Here is an 18651-nt window from a genome sequence, read left to right as displayed (position 1 = left end):
GGCACCTAACTGGAAAAAAAAAAACAAACACTACAGAGCCATAAATCCCAAGTCAAATTAGGTAAGACTTAGCACAGTATTGCTGGCAAAAAGAAAGTGAATATATGTATAAATGGTGACGAGCTGCATGTTTACAGGCAATCATCTTTAAGCAAGATATCTTTTGTCTTTAATAAACACACACAGCTTTTTATATATGCCAATGCAGACAAACAAAGCAATCAATAATCCTGCTCAAACAGTAGGTACTAAGCCTGAAATTTTTTTCAGAAGTTTATCAAACTATAAATGTTAAAGCCATAATGCTGTCTTAAAAAGCTATTCATAAATTAGGAATGACACAGACAAGGCATTACAAGTGTACAAAAAAGCAGAACCCACCTTTAGTATGAGGAGACCATAATTATTTGCCTGTAATTCAGACTCTCTTTTACAGATGCTTATTTGCCTGCACTTGCAGGAAACCAATGTCTGGCAGCTAGGAGTCACAACTTGTCTCAGTTCCTCCCTACAGGTTTGGATGCAGACCCCGCAGTCAGCTCCTACATCGAACAGCTCCAAAGTCTGGGTAGGTGGTCCAAAGGCAGCCTAGCCTAAGCCTTAACAAGAGCTGACCTGAGCTGCAGCTCACCTCATCCATCTCCCACCTTAGTATGGGTCTGGGTGTTTTCAATCACACGCTGGAGTCCCCAGAGTAACAGGATTTTCAAAAAGCCTGTTTTATTTAGAGCCACAAGACTGGTGAGAATGGAGTTCTGTCATGTGTAGAGCCTATGCCCATTCTCTTTTGCCTCTTCCTGCAGGTCCATCCCAGGGCCAGCCTGCTGTGTCCTTGCCACGCTGAGGGCAGAGCAGCAGCTCTCCAGCCCAGGCAGGCTGGGGCAGAACAGCAGCACGGAGCCGTGGGGCTTTCACACCAACCACTCACTGGGCAAGGCACAACCCTGCTGCTCCTTCCCACTTAACCCAGTGTTGTAGTGTGGTTTTTGTTTTATTAGTATGTTTACTGTTTGATTCGTAATTTTGTAGTTTCCTTATGCTGTTCCTTTTGTCCATGCCCTGTTCCCTCCTTTCCTCCTCCTTTTATTAAATGCCAGTCTCTTCCCCAACCTGCTTTCTTTTGAGAAATTTCCCTGTCAGTTTTGTATTTCTCCAAACTTTATTAGCTCACTGAAAATGTTCTCCTCCCTTGAAATTTTTTAATGGTTTATACATTGTATTCCCTGCCTTGTTTTTACTCCCAATTCTCCTGATTTGTTAAAGATTGTATTCTCCCCTTGGGACCTGTCCCCTTACATAAGTCATTGTTTGCCACCAGTTCGGGGTCCTGGGACGCTGAAGAGGGGAAGTTTTACCACCAAATAAAGTTACCCCGGGACCTGTGGTGCTGCTCTTTTGTTTATGCTGTGCCATCACTGGAAGCTGGGATACAACGGGGCTCAAAGGGGGGATCTGCCGCCATCCCTGTCACCATCTAGCCAGGAAGAGTGGGAACCCAGAAAAACAGTTTGTATCAGTTTACATTTCCAAGGCTATTGTGGCAAGGAAAGTGCCAGAAAGTTCCTTTTTTTGAAATGCAAGCCTACTTCACATGTTTAGCTCCTCCAAACAAATGCAGCCTAGACCATGTTTTGAGAGGCCCGAAGTCTAGCTCTGTGCAAGCGAGAGAAAAACTCGGGGCCTAAATCTTCTCAAAGTACATCTCGAGTGTGTGTGATTACCAATGGAAATGGGCCATAACACACATCAGTCTAATTTTGGAAGCAAAACGTCCAACTGGGTGGCAGATTGCTGGTTGTTTTCTCCTTGCCTGCGATTCCCTGCAGAGCCCGTGGCTCCCTCGGTCCCTGCGTGTCCGCACCCCCGGAATGCTGCCTGCCATGAGGGCTCCCGGTGCTCCGACGGGAGCCAGCCCTGCTGATCGATGCCACTGCTGCCCCAGGAGCCCCTGATGGCATTCACACTGTGCAGTGCTTTGTGCTGGCTTTGCTCTCCCTCTCCCCAGCCACACCTCTGCAAAATGTCCCAAGCCATTGCTGTCTGTTTCTGTCACTGTGCCATTAACCTAATTAGCAATAGGAAACAAGAAATCAAGGCATTCTGAATTTCCAGAACGATTTGCTGCAGCTTTTGTCTGTACACAAGAGGATGTCATAAGAGAAAAGCTGAAAGTTTATCTAAATTAATCTCTTGGAATCAGAAATAAGAAACAAATCCAAACATTCAATAGAAATCTTTATTAATTTCTGCATTAGCCTTGATTTTAATTTTTTGTGAGAAAAAAAGTATTAACAATTTGTTAAACATTCAATATTTAAAATTTCAGCATTATGCAAACCTGTAGTTACATAGCAGAGATATTAAAATATTAACACCTTGTAATTTTTTTCTTTTTGAGGAGCTGGCCATGACTCTTTTAGCATGTATTTGCCCAGTTTATCAAGTTTAACAATTGTAGTGTGTCTCTGGACTATAGGGGTAATGTAATTAAATCCTATTAACACATCAGGAATAAAATCCTTTAATAGGCACATGAGGCTTTGAGAGGCAGCTCATTCTTGAGCACATTTAATATCCTTAAATTAAGCAAGTGTGAATGGGAGGATGAATCTTATTAAAAACTTAAATCTGATTATATTTGAAAATTATTGGTTTCTTAATGTAATAAATTATCCCATACAGACTAGAACAAATAATATATCCTAGCTTCACATAACTCCACTCTATAACAAGTGACAAACGAAATTAAGAATGACTGTGGGGCAAAAAGGAAGGTCTTTTTATAAAAGTCATTTTGCATAATGAAATACTTAAATCATTTTAACAAACACTGGGGGAGGGGATGGAAGATATATATGCAGATGAGGGCATTAGAACAGGACTCATTTTTTCTCTTCAAAAAGGAAACTCAAAGACAGTCGGATTGGGTTTTTTTCCTCTAAAAATGCCATTCTGACGAATTTGTTGTAAATTTTGAAAAGAAAAGATGAAGCTTATGTTGGTGGGAGCTGATTCCTTTTCCAGAAGGCTAATGCAAATGTAAACCATCTGCCACACATTCTGCTGATAAAGCTGTACTTCCGAACAATGGACCAACAGCACTGGAATACTAAAACATTAACGCAACATTAGGAAAAAGTTTTGAAAGAGATAATAACTTCCATAAAATAGAGGTGTTTTTACTGCCTCTTCATGCAAAGAGAAATTATTTATGATAGACAGATAGATAGATGGACACATGTTTTCTTATATAACGTGTATGTGGCATAAATCAGGAATACTGAGGAAGAAGTAAGGGAGTCAGTTAATGAGATCCTCTGCAAAGGTATAAGTCATATTAAATCACTTCTATAAACAGAAATACCTCAAAGTTTATAAACAGCATTGCTACTTGAAATGAAAGCTGGAATTGCCATTAGTCCTTGAACACAATCTCTTCCTTTCAGCATGGGGGAATTTTAAACCCTTAGCAAGAAACAGCCAAGTAAGTAGTTGGACAATCAGTAGTCGGAGGTCTTTACTCAGGATGGTGGACACCATCCAATCCCTAATAAATCCAGTGGAAAGTCCCAGTAGACTTTTAATCTGGTCCTATGTGACACATTTCTGAATGGAAAAACTGGGTATGAGAAAGCTTTACTTTCAAATCAGGGTAACCAAAACAATTTTACTGTGAATTCATGCCAAAAAAATAGTTGACCTAAAGAAAACACCACAAAAATATCCTTATGGAGATAAAGCCTACACAATTGGTTAAACAATGTGTCCCAAAATGGTTTCTTAAACTACTTTGGTGACAGTAGGCACCAATATAAGTATTTCTAGTGAAAGAATTTATGATATTTCTATAATGTAATGTACTAGATTAAAAGTGTTGCCCTATTTTAGCACGGTAAAATACTCTCAAGTGCATTTCACGCTTAGCATAGGGCATCATATATATATTCACCAAAACAGATCTGGATATAAAGTAATTTGATCTTAAATTGCTAATGATTTAACCAGAAGACTTCAATATCCAGTCGTTCACTTAACTATGTTAATTATTCAGGCATCAAACTGGGGGCGGGAGGCCAAAACTGCATTATCACAAGTTAAAATTTCTTTAAAATGCAACACCAGTAATGGAAGAAAACAGCAGATACTTATGTGTTGAATAGACAAAATAGGTTATTCTAGAAAAAACAAAGTATATAAAATAAACAACTCTCCTCCACCAACACCTTTGGTAGGCAGAACTCATTTCTCTTTAAATCTGAGGCAAAAAAATCCCAAGAGTTCTGGTTGTTTCTTAGATGGATGACAGATTTTGTTCTAATTAATCTAGAGCACTGTGTATAGAAACGACTGCAAAAGCAAACATGTCTATTAACAAAAAGCAGTGATTACTGCTTGGCATTTAGCCAGTAACTCTACATAAGCAATGAATTGATGCCTGCAACTGTCTCAGTGCCATATGGGTTCTGCTGTAGCAATGAATTGGATCCAACGCAAGGTTAAGATGTGTCAAATTTAACTGGGGTTTAATTGATACTGGTAAAGAGGCTCTAAATAAAGAAACAGTGTGTGTGCTATTAGAAACAGGATGCATGTCAGCCTACATCCCCCAGCTTGTTGGCAACAAAACTATGCTTAAGATCCAAAGGAGTTTCCAAACTCCTTTTTTATTTTTGCCTTTTTCTCTTTCTTTTTTTGATTAAAAAACAAACAAACAAAAGAGCCAACAAAAACTTTAGGTTAACAGGTTTACTATCACTTAATTGGAATTGAAAGATGGAACGCTAATCAGGTGGACAGTGCTACCGGTTCCTGTTTCTTACATGCTACAAATCTTGTCACAGCAACACTAGTCATTTTTCCTGGCTGAAAATCCAAGCTAGTATTTCCATACAGTTATGAAGAAATATCCCTAAACTACACAAGTGGCAAGATTGCACAGCTTACTACGCAAGAGCTAAAATGGTAATGTTACCTCCAAGAAGGATTCTCTTTTCTTGAACAACAACAGAATACTGTGTGACCCCTAATGTGCCTCAGAAGTTACTCACTATGTATGATGGTTATTTTTATTCCACTGACAGCTTTGGGGCAATGAGCCTTTAATCCAAAGTGACTCAGCATGCTCAGAGCATAAAGACTCAAATTGCTCAGTGGGAGCAGATCAGCACCCAGCCTGTGCAGCAAGGAGCTACTGAGAGTTATTCCCATCCATTTTGTGCTTGGAGTGAGCCAGCAGCTGTGGGGTGCTGCAAACATCCATGCCTGGGTGGCTCCTGCTCTGTTGAGGACCCTGCTCCCTCCATGCTGCTCAATGTCACCCCAAGTGGCAGCACCACCCAAAAGAAACCCAGCACCAGGCACTTGCCAAGCCCCTTCCCATTGGCTTCAAAAGCGCTGCAGCAACCAGGCTGCATCCAGACCTTCCTGTGGTGTCCAGACCCAAACCCTGCCAGGCCTGAGCTCCCAAAGTGCCACTGTCCTCAGTGGCAAATGCTAACATTCATAACAACAGCCTCCCTCTGCAGATCTCAGGTTAGGAAAGGGGCTAAAGTGACATAGGAAGAGAAACAGAAACCACTCTATGGTTTGCAGTTTTCCACAGCAAGGAAGAAGACAGCAACAGGAACAAAACTCCTGAGTTTTCAGTTTTCAACATTAACTAAATTCTCTGAAAAGAAGGATGACTGTCCCTTCAAAACTCTTTAGTTTTCACACAATTAGACCCAACGGCAGTGCCTATAAATATTCAATGGGAAGGAACAAAAACCACCGAGCCAAACTCTTAGTAATACCTAGTGGAAGGATGAGCAGCAGAAATACAATTAATTTCACTTCATCATTAAAAAAATTGGTTGGTTGGTTTGGGTTTTTTTACAGTGGGAGTGATCAAACATAAGTAGAGGCTGCCCAGAGAAGATGTGGAGTCTCCATTCCTGGAGATCTTTAAAACCCAGCTGGCTACAGTCTGGAGCAACCTGCTGTGGCTCACCCTGTGCTGAGCAGGAGGCTGGACTGGATGGGCTCCAGACAGCCCATCTCATCCACTCTATGATTTGGTGATCCTGTAAATTAGCATCACTTTAACAGTGAGCCAAATCTCACCTTTCGTGATACAAATAAAAAAAAAAATTATAGCGAAAGCTGATAAGTAAAAATATGGAATGGAGGTATTTTTAACCTGTCTTCTACTTGTTACATTTCCAAAGATATACTACTTCCTTCTAACTGTTCCTCATGCACCAGTGCTAGCAGCTCATAAATATCTCTAGTTTTCTTAAAACTCCTTTGATTTACTTCCTTCAAAGAGAAAAAATAAAGAAACCACCCATGCTGAGACCCTACTGTACTGATACTGGCTCAACTACACCTATCGCCTGTATTCAAAACTTTGTTTTAGAATTAGGTCACTGCTTTACCTTATTTTTGAGCAATACCTGGCATAGTGAGATCCATGTTGTAAGCCAGGATGTCTAGGCATATCTCTATTAGTAATAAGAAATACTTTATTCTTATTCAAGAACAACCTTGATATATTAATTTATTCAATAATATTTTTGCTTCTTCTTCCAAGATTAGTGTAATTCAAGTTATTGTTTATGTCTAGTTTGGCATTTATACATCAAATGGTATCAAGCTTTTATTTGGTAGCTTTTAGCCATTTTATCTCAACATTGAGTTCTTCTGATATTCTGGGACTATTTTAACAATTCTTTACCATGAGGCTTTGTTGTGCAACTAATTTATTTTTCATATTCATTTTTATGCAATTTTGGTACTTTTGCCAGCAGTGGAAAATGTTTTCTAGTTATTCTAACAGTTCCTTTTCACTTTGCTTTGCTGGCAATGTTCTAATCCTGTAGGTAGTTTTCTGCATTGTTTTTAACCCTGCAGGGAGTAATGACTGTGTGACATATTCAGCAAAGGAACCATTTACTGTAAAAGGACATTGTTCCATTACTTACATTAAGAAAAAACACCAAAAAACAAGACAGGGAAATAAAGTAAAAACAACTGTATCTGTACAGCTAATGTTTGATATTTGTCAGAAAGACATAACAGAGTTGTTGTTCTCTATATGCAGACAGTGAAGTCAATACTATTCTACAAATAAATATATGACAAAGGAAAAAAAAAGGTTGCTCATTGCTTATTAATGCCCAGTTATATCATGTGCTGTATATATTTCAAGCAAAATGCAAACCCTGGTCTCATGCAGCAAGGAACACAATGACAAAACAATTATTTACTACTGTATCTTTAATGCCTCACTGACTGTCTTGCCTGAAAAGCAGGAGCTTGATTTTCTTCCTCTCTGTCCTTTCAAACGATGCCTGTGTCTGGGAGACAAGATTGCCATGTTACTTCCAATTCTCTAATACACAGTCTTGTACACTGGAAATCAGTATGGAACACTGCACTCACATCTCCCCTAACTTTTTACAGCCTTTAAATTGCCAGTCTTCTGACTACATTTCTTCAAACAATATTGCCATCTGACTGATATCAATCAAACACATTGCCCTTTGATGTCAGAACTCACAGAGTCATCCCACTTGACTGAATTTTGATTACCTCTGTATTCAGTCAAGTAATGTGCTGTTCTTCAAAAAATAAAGAAGCATAGCCACTGTGCATTTTTAATAAAAGGACTCTTGGCTCCTGTATTAGGAAAATAATGCCAAAACCATTAAGATTCTAAGTTTGCATGTATGTTTTGTTTCCTGAGTAGAGACTGATGTTTTATAGTTTGAAAGGAGAAAGGAGAAACGTTTAGGGATTAAACTTCTAATATCAGGCTTTCATCTGTTGTGGCTCACAAATTTCCCACATCTCAATAGTCCAACAGTACCAGTACAGAGGGGATGTGCACCCATCTTTTTTCTTTTTTCATTTTCACCTGTTCTACATTAAAGCATGAATCAAAAGCAGAAGGCTTTGCTCAACAGGGAAAGAAAAAAACCCACTAGATATTAGATTCTCTACTGTTTAAGTCAGGTGCAAAAACTGCTCTAGCAGGCACAAAGGACAGGAGTCCAACCAAAACCCTGAAAACCACTGACCATGATAACTGCTGCAATTGGTATCTTTTTGTTTGATAATTACGTTTTTCCTAAGCTCTTTTCTAACCCCTGCAGTTACTCTTTGCTTCAATAAATGCATACCTTTGCATTCTGCTACACCCACCTCCATCCCTCCATGCTGCCAGAAGGAAGGCAAGAATAGCAGACTTATGTCTGTAGGTCAGAATAAGAAATCTCAGCGGAACTTCCTTTGCAAGCAGATATTTTTAAAGCTGTCCAAACAGAGAGAGTCACTGGCCATCTTCCAGTCTGACACTGAGCATAAGTATATGGAGTTTGACTCCTGAACAGGAAAAACAGACCCATTCCAGGACATGAGATCAAACACAGTCTAAGCATATCGAAGATAACTGTCTGCAGAGCAAGCAGAGAGCAGTGCAAGTCACTTTCTCCATATATGTTAAAAGTGCTGAGAAGATGGGCAAGATTTACAACCTTAAGAAGGAGGCAGCCCAAGCCACCATCAGGTGGAAATAGTTCTCAAACTTGTGAATAACAGAACTAAAAAGATTACTTTTAAAAGACCCCTTCTAAGAAATAGGACCTTGGGCTGCTAAAATTCTATTTTTTTTTTCTAGCAGAAAACATCTTTTGATAGGAAATCAGCAGTAGAAAAAGACCCCAATCAAAAGGAGCATAAATTAAAAACAAAACAAACCAAGAAACCCTGTTCCCAAACAACAACTAAAAAACCCTCTTTATCTTCCTAAGTTACCTAAGCTTTCTTTATAGTCATTTATGTAACTGAGTGGGCTGTAACTGTTCTTGATTTGGTTATTGGTACACCTGAAGTACAGTACCTATTAAGCATGCTGCTTAGAGTCACTAAATTAGCACAGTTTCTATGGTCTGTGTTTCAGACAGCTGTCTTTTGCTTATGTACCTCATGAAAATTCAAGTCTTTCACAATGCTTAGCTTTTGCTGCACTCTCACTCCATCACTGTTGCCAATACATAAGGTTCCTTGGCACATCAGGGCAGACAAACTGTTTCTCTGGATGGCTCATTTTTCCAGAAATGACATGTGTCACAAAGCAGCTCAGACTCCTTAAACCCTACATTCATTCCCAGCCAGTCAATATATTCTCATGCCCTTGTATACAACCTTCAGTCCTTGAAAGGAAGAAGAATTAACTTTCATAAAATCAATCCTCAGTATTCCTAGCAAAACTGACTGTACTGTCACACCTGAAGTCTTTGCTTCTCCAAACATCCTCCTCATCCTTCAGAGGCAAGAAAGGGATAACACCAACTTAAGGAATTTGCACCCTCAGAATAAGCATGTGTATTTATGGAGGTAGGAAAGAGCCATGCCTTCGTGGCATGGAGAGAATGATGTCCTCCCTTTGTGGGAGATAGACTCTCTGAACACTTGCAGCATCATTTTTCCATTTCTGGGCCAGGAAAACTGCCCCAGCCATTCTTTGCAGAGTCTGATCAAGCAATGAGACTTGCTTGAGGCTATACATAATTCTTAAGATTGTACTTTGAAGAATGATTTTACAAAAGGGAATTTTTTTTTTTTTTGCTCCTTTCAATCTAAATGGCTTATAGTGACACTTATTTTTATTGGTCAGCTACGTGAAAAGATTAGGTCTGCCAGACATTACAGTATGTGGGTAGTGCTGATCAGAAAAAAAGAAACAAAACCAAAACCAAGATTTACAACTGTGGATAGTTTATAACTCTGCTAGTCTTCCTTCTTAGTCTGTCTTTTCTAAGGCCATCAAAAGCTTCTTTTAACATGACTTCAACATGTAAAGGGATGTATCAGTATGAGTTTACTTTGCTTTTTCAAAGTGCTGCTCTTGTAGACACACAGGCCCTCATCTACAAGGAAACACTTCATGTTTTCAGTGTCCATCACAAATGCTCCACTCACTGCCTGGCTGAGCATGTTTGAGCAGAAACAGCAGGTAAAAATGCAGGTGCTGAGGTAAGAGCCTGGGTGAGGAGGAGAGCAGGGCTGCCCTTGGCTGCTGGCCAGGGCTGACGTGGCACAGCCACCCCTGCCACCTGCCAGCCACCACAGCCTGCCCTGGGACGTGACCCTGGCCCCCAGCAAGATTGCTGCTCACCCCAACCAGGAAACCACCATGCTTGTGGCGCTAGGAATTGCATTTCCATTGGGAAGCCAAAAACTACGTAGTGCTATAGTATCCTTCCATCTCCTGTTTCCAGAGCTCCTCACTGGCCCTGGCTTTCTCCTTACATTAAAAAAAGGAAAAAAAAAAAAAAAGAATATGTAGACAAGTCAAGCACAAAAATCCTTCAATCTCTGACCACAGGTATGGAATGCTCAACAACTAGCACAAAAGAGTTCCTGAATGACATAGGAAAGGCACAAATGTGACTGAAATGGCATTTACAAAATTAAGACTCAAATCTTTGGCACTTTCTAAAAGCATTTTTGAAAGAAAGTTGTGTTAGTGGTGCACTAGCATGGGGAATAACTCTCCTCCAAGCCTCTGACAAAACAGCTCACTGAATGATGATTGGTAGATTTTGCATCATTCAGGGAAAAAAAATAAAAATCAAATTTGAGTAGCTGAGCATTGTTTATATTAACATTGAATGGTTATTATTTTCTGGTCAACTGTTAGAAAGCTGTTAGAAGATGACATCTCCTTTTCAGAAGAGAACCATACTTAAATGGGACTTTTACACATAAGTGATTCCTTTTTTTAGTCATGCTCAGTCATGATTTTTCAGACACATTTCTTCTTCCCCCTTCTGATAATCAAAGCATAAATGTGTTGCAAATCTGATGGATAGCACTCTGTCAGAATCATGGTCTGCTTACAGGTAAGAAGACACTTTTACAATTAGGTCCAAATCATTGCTTGGTTTTTCACACTCCTAAAACACCAGTGTCCTACTTCCTTCTTCAGCCCAATCCCAACCTCTTAAATAATTGAGTCCAAGTTTCCCCATTATGTGCAAATATAGTCATTTCTATTTGAAAGAAGGCAGGAAAATTAAACACAGTATGTCATTCTAGAACAGGGGCACTTCTAAGATATTAATGACAATTAACACACAGAGAGATATGCAGGCTATGGACTGGTTTAATGGGAGAAAATCCATGAACTCCCCCAGAAGATGCTCTAGCCAGTGCAGAAAAGATAAAAAATCCAAAAATTAAAAATTTAGCTAAATGCTGCTCATCCACCCACAGCCTGGGGGTTAGTTGCCACAGCCAGTTCTTTCCAAAAGCCTACTGAGTCTAGAGAAATACAGAGATAATATGAAAGTTTCTTCTGGTGTTCTTCAGGGAATTAATGGAAAACATAGGGAAGAATTAAATAATATTTTTGTTGGCTGGGATGTCCATTTCAGCAATTCAGAGGACAAAAGGTTAACTTGAGAAGCTAGGAGGAGTTCAAACTTGCAAGGAGTTTCAAAAGACAAGTGCAAAAGAGGTTAGCACCAGAGGTACAATAAAAAAGTAGTTTAGTCTATGATCCAAGGTAAAAGCATTGTTCTTTAAAAGCTTACACAACACTGCAAAACTGTATGGTGTGCTGCCAGCAAACAGCTTCAATAATATGCTTTAGGAATGGCAGCTTTTGCTTTTGGTGCTCATTTAAAACTGGTTCTTGTCTCTTTTGTACCATGGCTCATCATGTGTTGCTGTTCTGGACCAATTCTTTCCTTTTTGATTTGATGTTTCTTAGATCCTAGTCCTTTAGCAACTTATCTTTTAATTGTCACACTAAACACAGTACAGCAGTACTACTTCTTGGTATTATGCTTAAGTATTATTTCTGAAGCCCTGTCAGAGGGATTGACCTTCCACTCTCCTGCTTTGAGTCAACAGGTAGTCACCAAAGACTAGGCTGGGCTGTTCCTCTTGAAATATTTTCCATCCCTGAGTTTTATGTCCAAAGGTTGGTGACTTCCCAGAAGTCAAGAGAGCAGCACCTTTCAGTGATGGTGCTACAGGCCCACATATCCAGGTACACACAGCACAATTACACTCTAATGCAAACAACAGGTGTTTTATTGCAGTGAGGGGCTTTACAAACCATGCAGTTTTCAATTCTTAACTGCTGTGACAAGTTATTCCCAGGAAAACTAAACATAAAGGCTCAATTTTACCCTTCACCAGTTCAGAACCAATTGTTTTATGAACACCATTAGGAAATATTTGTTTATGGACACGTTCCTCTGGACCAGAACCTTTGTATTTCTCTACTATTGGTTATGATTTCTCTTCCACCGTGACCCACTATGCCCATCTCTGGACAAACAACAACACAGTCCAGGAACTGTGATTTATTTCAGTTACACAGCACAATAATTTTGAGTCTATTATTCCCATTCTGCAAAGAAAAATAGCTTTTAAAGCCATAACATACACAAGCAGTCTAAGTCCTGAAAAGATACACCTTGGCTGTTTTAATTGGGAAATTCAGAAAAGCTTTAGTTGTATAAAGTATTTTAATCTGAAAAAAAAAGTTAAAAGAACAAACCATTGAAAAGCTGCATTTATAACAGTTCTGCACTGCCTTCACAGTGGAAGCATCTCTGTTCATGAAAACAGTCATGGACAAGTTCAAAACAGACACTTGCTGATTTGCTACCCCGAAGGCACCCAATATTTGGGGCCATTCTTAGAAATTGACAGCCTACTGAATGCTTGGATAATCTGTACTTTTGCCATTTGGTTTTCAAATGCAAGCTCAGCAGCCCTTACAAAACATTGCAACTGTGGAGTGATGAGGGCAAATTCTGATAGAAGGATTTCACCTACCTCTGGTTCCAGCTGTGCAATGTCCTCACATCTCAAACACACAAAGGAGGCGACTCTCCCATTTCATTCACTATGACAATCCTGACTTCAATTCTTTCTAGATATTTCACTAGGATTATGCATTTGCAAACAAAGCTCACTCCAAGCTGTGCCTTTTGGCAGCACAGGGATCACCGCAGCCATTCCTGGAAACCTCCATTCCTTACAGAAGGCTCAGTCTACTCCAGGCCCCTACACCGCTAGGTAAGAGCCTGCAGGACAGGAGGATGCCTGGCACTGCCCACTGCTGAGCACACAGGAGTATCTGCACTCGTGCAGCCACGTGCTGCAACTGCCCACGGTCCGCTCTGTTTGAAATTTTACTGCCTTCTCATATCAGCTCCAAGGGCCAGTAGAATTATAGAGATATCCACAAAGGGGAACAAGAGATGGTTACAGATCCTCCTGCCCTACTGTAATTTACAGCGTTTACATTCCTTCCTGATGGCTGGTTGCTTCCTTCACCACTGCCATGCTTTTACAACTGTGACAGAAAACGATGAGGCAAGAGAAAGAGGCCTGCAATCATGAAGCAACCCAGTGATAGCCCAGCTAATAACATGAAATAAAACACATTGTGCTTCCCTGCTCCTGTGAGAGAAAATGATGAAGCACAAAGCCAGCTCTCATCATTCAGGAGTCTGGCTTAAGAAAAAAAGAAACACCACATGATGGCTGAAGAAAAAGATTTTGGATTGTGCTGCAAAAATAGCTTTTTCTGTATTCCATAACTGACCAGTTTTAGGTCTTCCTTCATACCCACACCTGTGAAGTTGTCAGACCTGGTAAAAGTGAAGGGGTCCTACAGTACTCAACAATAAACCCCACGCAGCAAGCTGTAACAGCCAGCCTGTTTCAGAAAGCACGTGGATGTTGTTTTGCCTGTGGATTATTCCCTCCACTAACTCACAAAGAAGCTCCTTGTTGCACTGTCTAGATTCCAAGAAAAACCCTGATGACTATAATGAGGGAAGACAGTTGCCTTCTCCTGTTTACTAACTACCTGTAAGACTCCTGAAAAGAGTGACAATTTTATTGTGTTTAGCTTTTTTCCCAAAAGCTAAATGGTTAGAAATGTAATCAAATAAAATGTCTTTGCAGTCCATTTCATAATCATTCAGCTAAGATTTTACTTTTTAGTAGACTTTTACCTTTTTTTTTTCCCAAAACAGTATTTATGACCTGTCACAGGAAAAAAAAAACCAGAAAAAAGAAAGAAGTGTTGAAAAGCTCTGACTTACCAATTTTTTTGCTCCTCATCATCACCTCTGACCATGGCTGGATCTTGTCATTTAAACTTTTATTTCATTTATTCTTTGAGCTGTCTGATTTCTTGGGGAAACACAAGAGCAATCAAAACAAGGCTGAGAAGCATCCTAAATACATAACATTATATTCAATTTGCCTTTTTAAAAAATCTTCTATTTCTACTATCTCTGACTTAATGAGCATACAGAGACTACATAATCTTTGCTATTTTGTAAAGGAGCTCTTTGAAAATAAGCAAAGGCATAAGTCAATTTTTGAGATGCAGAAGTGTTTTTAGTACCTGAAATTTTAGTTTCCCACTGTAAGGCCACATTTCTTTGCAGCAGTTTCATCTTTATCAGGGTTTCATCAGAGTACAATGATAAACAGATGTTGCATACCCCCAGGCTCACAAGCAGTTGAGTAAAAATCTGCAATTTCAGGAATGTACAATTGCTAGACTTTTAATAAATACACTCTGTCATGCAGCTGTATATAGAAGACACAGACAACATATTAGTATTAGAGGCACATGCATATTATATAACTTCATTCTAATAATGCATTTATACCCTGATTTATATGAGCTTAATCATAAATAGAGACAAATTAAGAAGTGCATAATAATTTTCAGCTCGGAGACCAGCACCTACTGTTCTGCACAGGGATTAATATCTTACTTAAAAACCATTGTGTAATTTGGAAGGAAATAATCTCTTTTTTCATACTTGCACCTATCTAGCAAAAGGAAGTGATTAATGCTCAAGATATTTTCCACAATGAAAGAGTCTGCTTCCTCCATACCTTTTGATTTACTCTCTCCTATTTTCCTTGTATTTTGATAAAGGACATTGCACCTATCCATCAGGACTGGTCTTAACCTGAACTTAACCCAGTTCCTGAAGTCCTCGGGCTTTATGCAAACCATTAGTACTTATATACAACCATATGACCAATTATTCCAGGCACAAAAGCAGCTCCTTGCAGCCATGCTACTCTTTTATTTAGCCTCAATGTTTATTTAGCCTCTTATAAGAAGCAATACAATCAAGAAAGGGCACCAGAATTCATCATGCAAAGAGACATTCATTGCATAATTTTATGGCAGCAGCCTTATTTCCTACCACTTGCCAACATACTGGATCACAAGTTGCTTTCTCTCAGCAAAAAAGCTGACTTTTTTCTCAGAAGGTTTTCTGACACACCCAAGCAGAGGAGAGCCCCCTGCCCAGTGCTGCTCAGCAGATTGCTTTGCCAGGGAGGGCTGCAGGGGGCTTGCCCTGCCTCCATCCCCACCCAGCAGGTACCACCTCACCGAGGCACAAACACCCACCCAGCAGGGATCCTGTCCAGCCTGACTACAAGCCCCTGCCTTCCTAAAAACACAAAGCATTCCCTTCCCTGTTCTGGAGTCCCACTGCACAGGAACCAAAACCCTAAACCTCCACAGTCCCGTGGTCTTTAGCCCTTTCTCCCTTCCCTCCCAGCTGTCTCTGCCCCAGACCATCTCAGCCACAGCAGACTCGGTCTGTGCCTCCACACCCAGCTGCAGGAGAAGAGCCACTCTGGAGGAAGGAAGCTCCTACCTGCAAACCAGAAACCACAGCCAGACCTTACAAGCCACATTTAACAAAAATGCTATCACCTGTTTGGCTATGACATCTGCCTGAATATAAGTTAAATATCAGAAAATACCCAGTTTTAATGCTAATTTGAATATTTTTACTAACACTTGTTGAAAGGAGATGACAACTTGCCAGGAGCAGAAATGCTCCAGGAGACACTGCATCCCAGTCTGACGAACAGCATTTATTCCCTGCAGCTTATTGCTCAAACTGGGATAAACGTTGGAAAATCTTTCAACTCACAGCACACAGGAGCCACAGTAGAAAGCAATGTTTGTTTTAGAAATAAGATTACAACATATACAGTGATTCATAAATATTTGCATTTTATAATTCTTTCTGCAAATGAGTTGGTAAGTCACTCCACACAGGAATGAGATTCTTTCCCTACAAAGGGAATGAGCCACAGAATTTTAACTGCCCGTGAGGTCTGGTCACTTTCTCCCTCTCAGAGCACTTTTCTCATTCCGTGCAATTGAAAAGTTACTAGCTTTTCTTTTGCACGTCTTCTTACTTGGAGCTGTGTGGGAAAGGCAGCCATACCCAAAAAGCAACTGAAATGGCAGGAATAAAGCAATGACCAATTCCAAAACGGAGCTGATGATTCAGTCACCTTCCTGCAGTTCCTTCCCTCTATTGTACAAAGAGTGCAAATACTTGGCTGCCACAAGTCAACATGCTCCAGCTACAGGGTCTAAAGAGCACAACCAGACTTACAAATACTTTTTTACAGTGATATTTAAGAAATATCTGGTAATACTGGGGAAGGCAAAAGGCTAATTAGCTCTCAACAGGGATGCAGAATAATGCACACCCTCAAGGGTGCTTTTCCTGAAGTCCAGGTATACCAGTGCCACATTCTCTTCATCCTGCCTGACCCAAGGATATGTGGAGACTGGAGATCCCTCTCCAGGCTGATGAAGGGCAAATCAAGAGTACATGGAATTGTTAATGAGTCAATTCTCTCTCCTTCCTCAAACACCATAGGAAAAAAAAAAAAAAAAGGAGGGAACACAAAAGGCTGAGGGAAAACAATCCAAGTCTCAAAACAATGATCACATGGCAGCCCAAAAGCAACGTGGTCACCTACCAGTGCACAAAGCAGACAGAATTACTGGAGACAAAAAAAATAAAACACCTAAGCAGCAGCTCACAGCCAAAACAGCACAATACAGCCTTCAGCTGTGCCTTGTGGGCTACCTACTCAGCAGTGATGTTGCTCTCCCAGGCTTTCAGCATAAGGGCTGCCTCTCCTAGGAGAAAGAGAAAATGGCAGCTGCAGGACTTCACTTAGGAATATACACTCTTAAGCCCTCCTTTCCCCCACTCCTCTCCAGACAGACAGGTGTGCTCACTGGGCAGTTTTGCTCTTTTTCCACTGGCTGGACTGGAACAGGACTGGACTCTTGAACAGGCAAGAAAGCATAAGGGAGAGGTGGCTGCTGCAAACACATCAGCTGGTGTCCTCCTGCTCCAGCCAAGGGAAAGTGCTGCCTTCGAGACAAGCTTGCTCAGTGAGCAAACCAGGACGAGGAGAGAGAAGATGAGCATACCTAAAAATGAAGGAAAATAAACACACTAAGAAACATAACAAACCACTGAAACAACAGGGGCACAGGAGGAGATGCAAATGTGCTTAACCCAGGCCACCAGAAGTGTGTTGCAAACCACACTGAGCACATGCTTAATCTGATGGCAGTAGTGGTTCCCTTCTCCATTTTGGACATTGATTCTTTTCTCTCCTTATCCCATACACTGTGAGCAAGCTCTGTGAGATATCTCCCAAATTCCAGCAAATACACCAATTTCTGACCATTTGAACAAGGCTGTTGCTAAGCAACACCTTTTTCCTTTCTCTTTTGGTTTGTTTTTTTGGGGATCTGTTTGGTTTGTTTAGGAGGTTTTTTTGTTTTGGTTTTCTTTTTTCTGTTCAATTGCACTTACAAGAAAAACAACATAAGATTAACAATCTCAATTTATTTATGAAAACAGCGCCTCAAAAAGCAGCTGACTTTTGTGGAGACTAACTGTATTTCCTATATTCTTCAAATAAAGTCTTTAAATGAAAAACAAGTTTCTTAATAATATGATGTTACTAATTCTTACCTACAGGCCACTTTATACTTTTGGGGACTCCAGTGGTAATTAGCTTCCTCATATCCATTTTTCTTCCTTCCCACCCGTACATCTGCTCCTCTGTGTGAAAGATGGAGGACCCTTTTCCCTAACTGAGTTACGGTAAATACAAGAGAAAAAAAAATCCACATAAGAGATGACCCAAAGCATGCAATACTAGTGGGAGATTTTCTTTTAATTTCAACAGATTTTGGATCTGAAAGGAGTCAGACCATTTATAAATTTCCTTGCAAACACTGCACATAAAATCATGAAGCTGTTTCTGTAAGCGGCTCATTAATTTAAAAGGGTGGCTGATCCCTGAAGGGAAGACCCACTTCAGCAGGAAGGTTCTGATGTCACGCCGGGATTTCATTAGTGTAGGGGCTAGGAAAAATGCTGAAATAAAATGTAAATAACTAACTAATTATGCATGCAGTACAAAATGGAGCGCCTCCAAAGTAATTAGAAATGTCCATACATGGCAGTCGGAACTGCGAGCTGAGCACAGAGGGTTTGTGCTCTCCAGCTATGACAGCAGAGCCATCACAGAGAGTTTCTAGGCTGTGGTGGGGCAAAAAGAGCTGGCATTTCCTGAGACTGCAGCCTGTGACTACATTTAAATTAACAAAATTATGGAGGATTGAACCACTGCCAAGCCAAGACATTCTGGGTTCCTTGTCTGTCAGAGACTCGTGTTAAGGAAGGCTGAAATCTTACACTAGCAGAGAGATAGAACTGGATTGTTTTTAACAGAGCTGAACCTCAGTAAAGACAAATATAGTCC

General features: G+C 40.3%; 1 long non-coding RNA gene across 1 annotated transcript in view; it reads right to left on the bottom strand.

The window, feature by feature from the left end:
• Positions 1 to 18651, bottom strand: part of LOC120510890 — a 129275-nt gene that overhangs the window by 104732 nt on the left and 5892 nt on the right. The window contains exons 5-9 of the long non-coding RNA XR_005629614.1: positions 17856 to 17977; positions 17105 to 17302; positions 16954 to 17002; positions 14426 to 14555; positions 14118 to 14208 (exon numbers count right to left, since the gene is read on the bottom strand). This is a non-coding gene — a long non-coding RNA (uncharacterized LOC120510890). The remainder of the gene's footprint in view (positions 1 to 14117; positions 14209 to 14425; positions 14556 to 16953; positions 17003 to 17104; positions 17303 to 17855; positions 17978 to 18651) is intronic.

This window comes from Passer montanus, unplaced genomic scaffold (assembly GCF_014805655.1).
Source record: "Passer montanus isolate IOZ18808 unplaced genomic scaffold, ASM1480565v1 scaffold60, whole genome shotgun sequence".
Lineage (NCBI taxonomy): Eukaryota > Metazoa > Chordata > Aves > Passeriformes > Passeridae > Passer > Passer montanus.
Note: the sequence above shows the minus strand (reverse complement) of the source record. Positions and strands in the feature narration are given on the sequence as shown.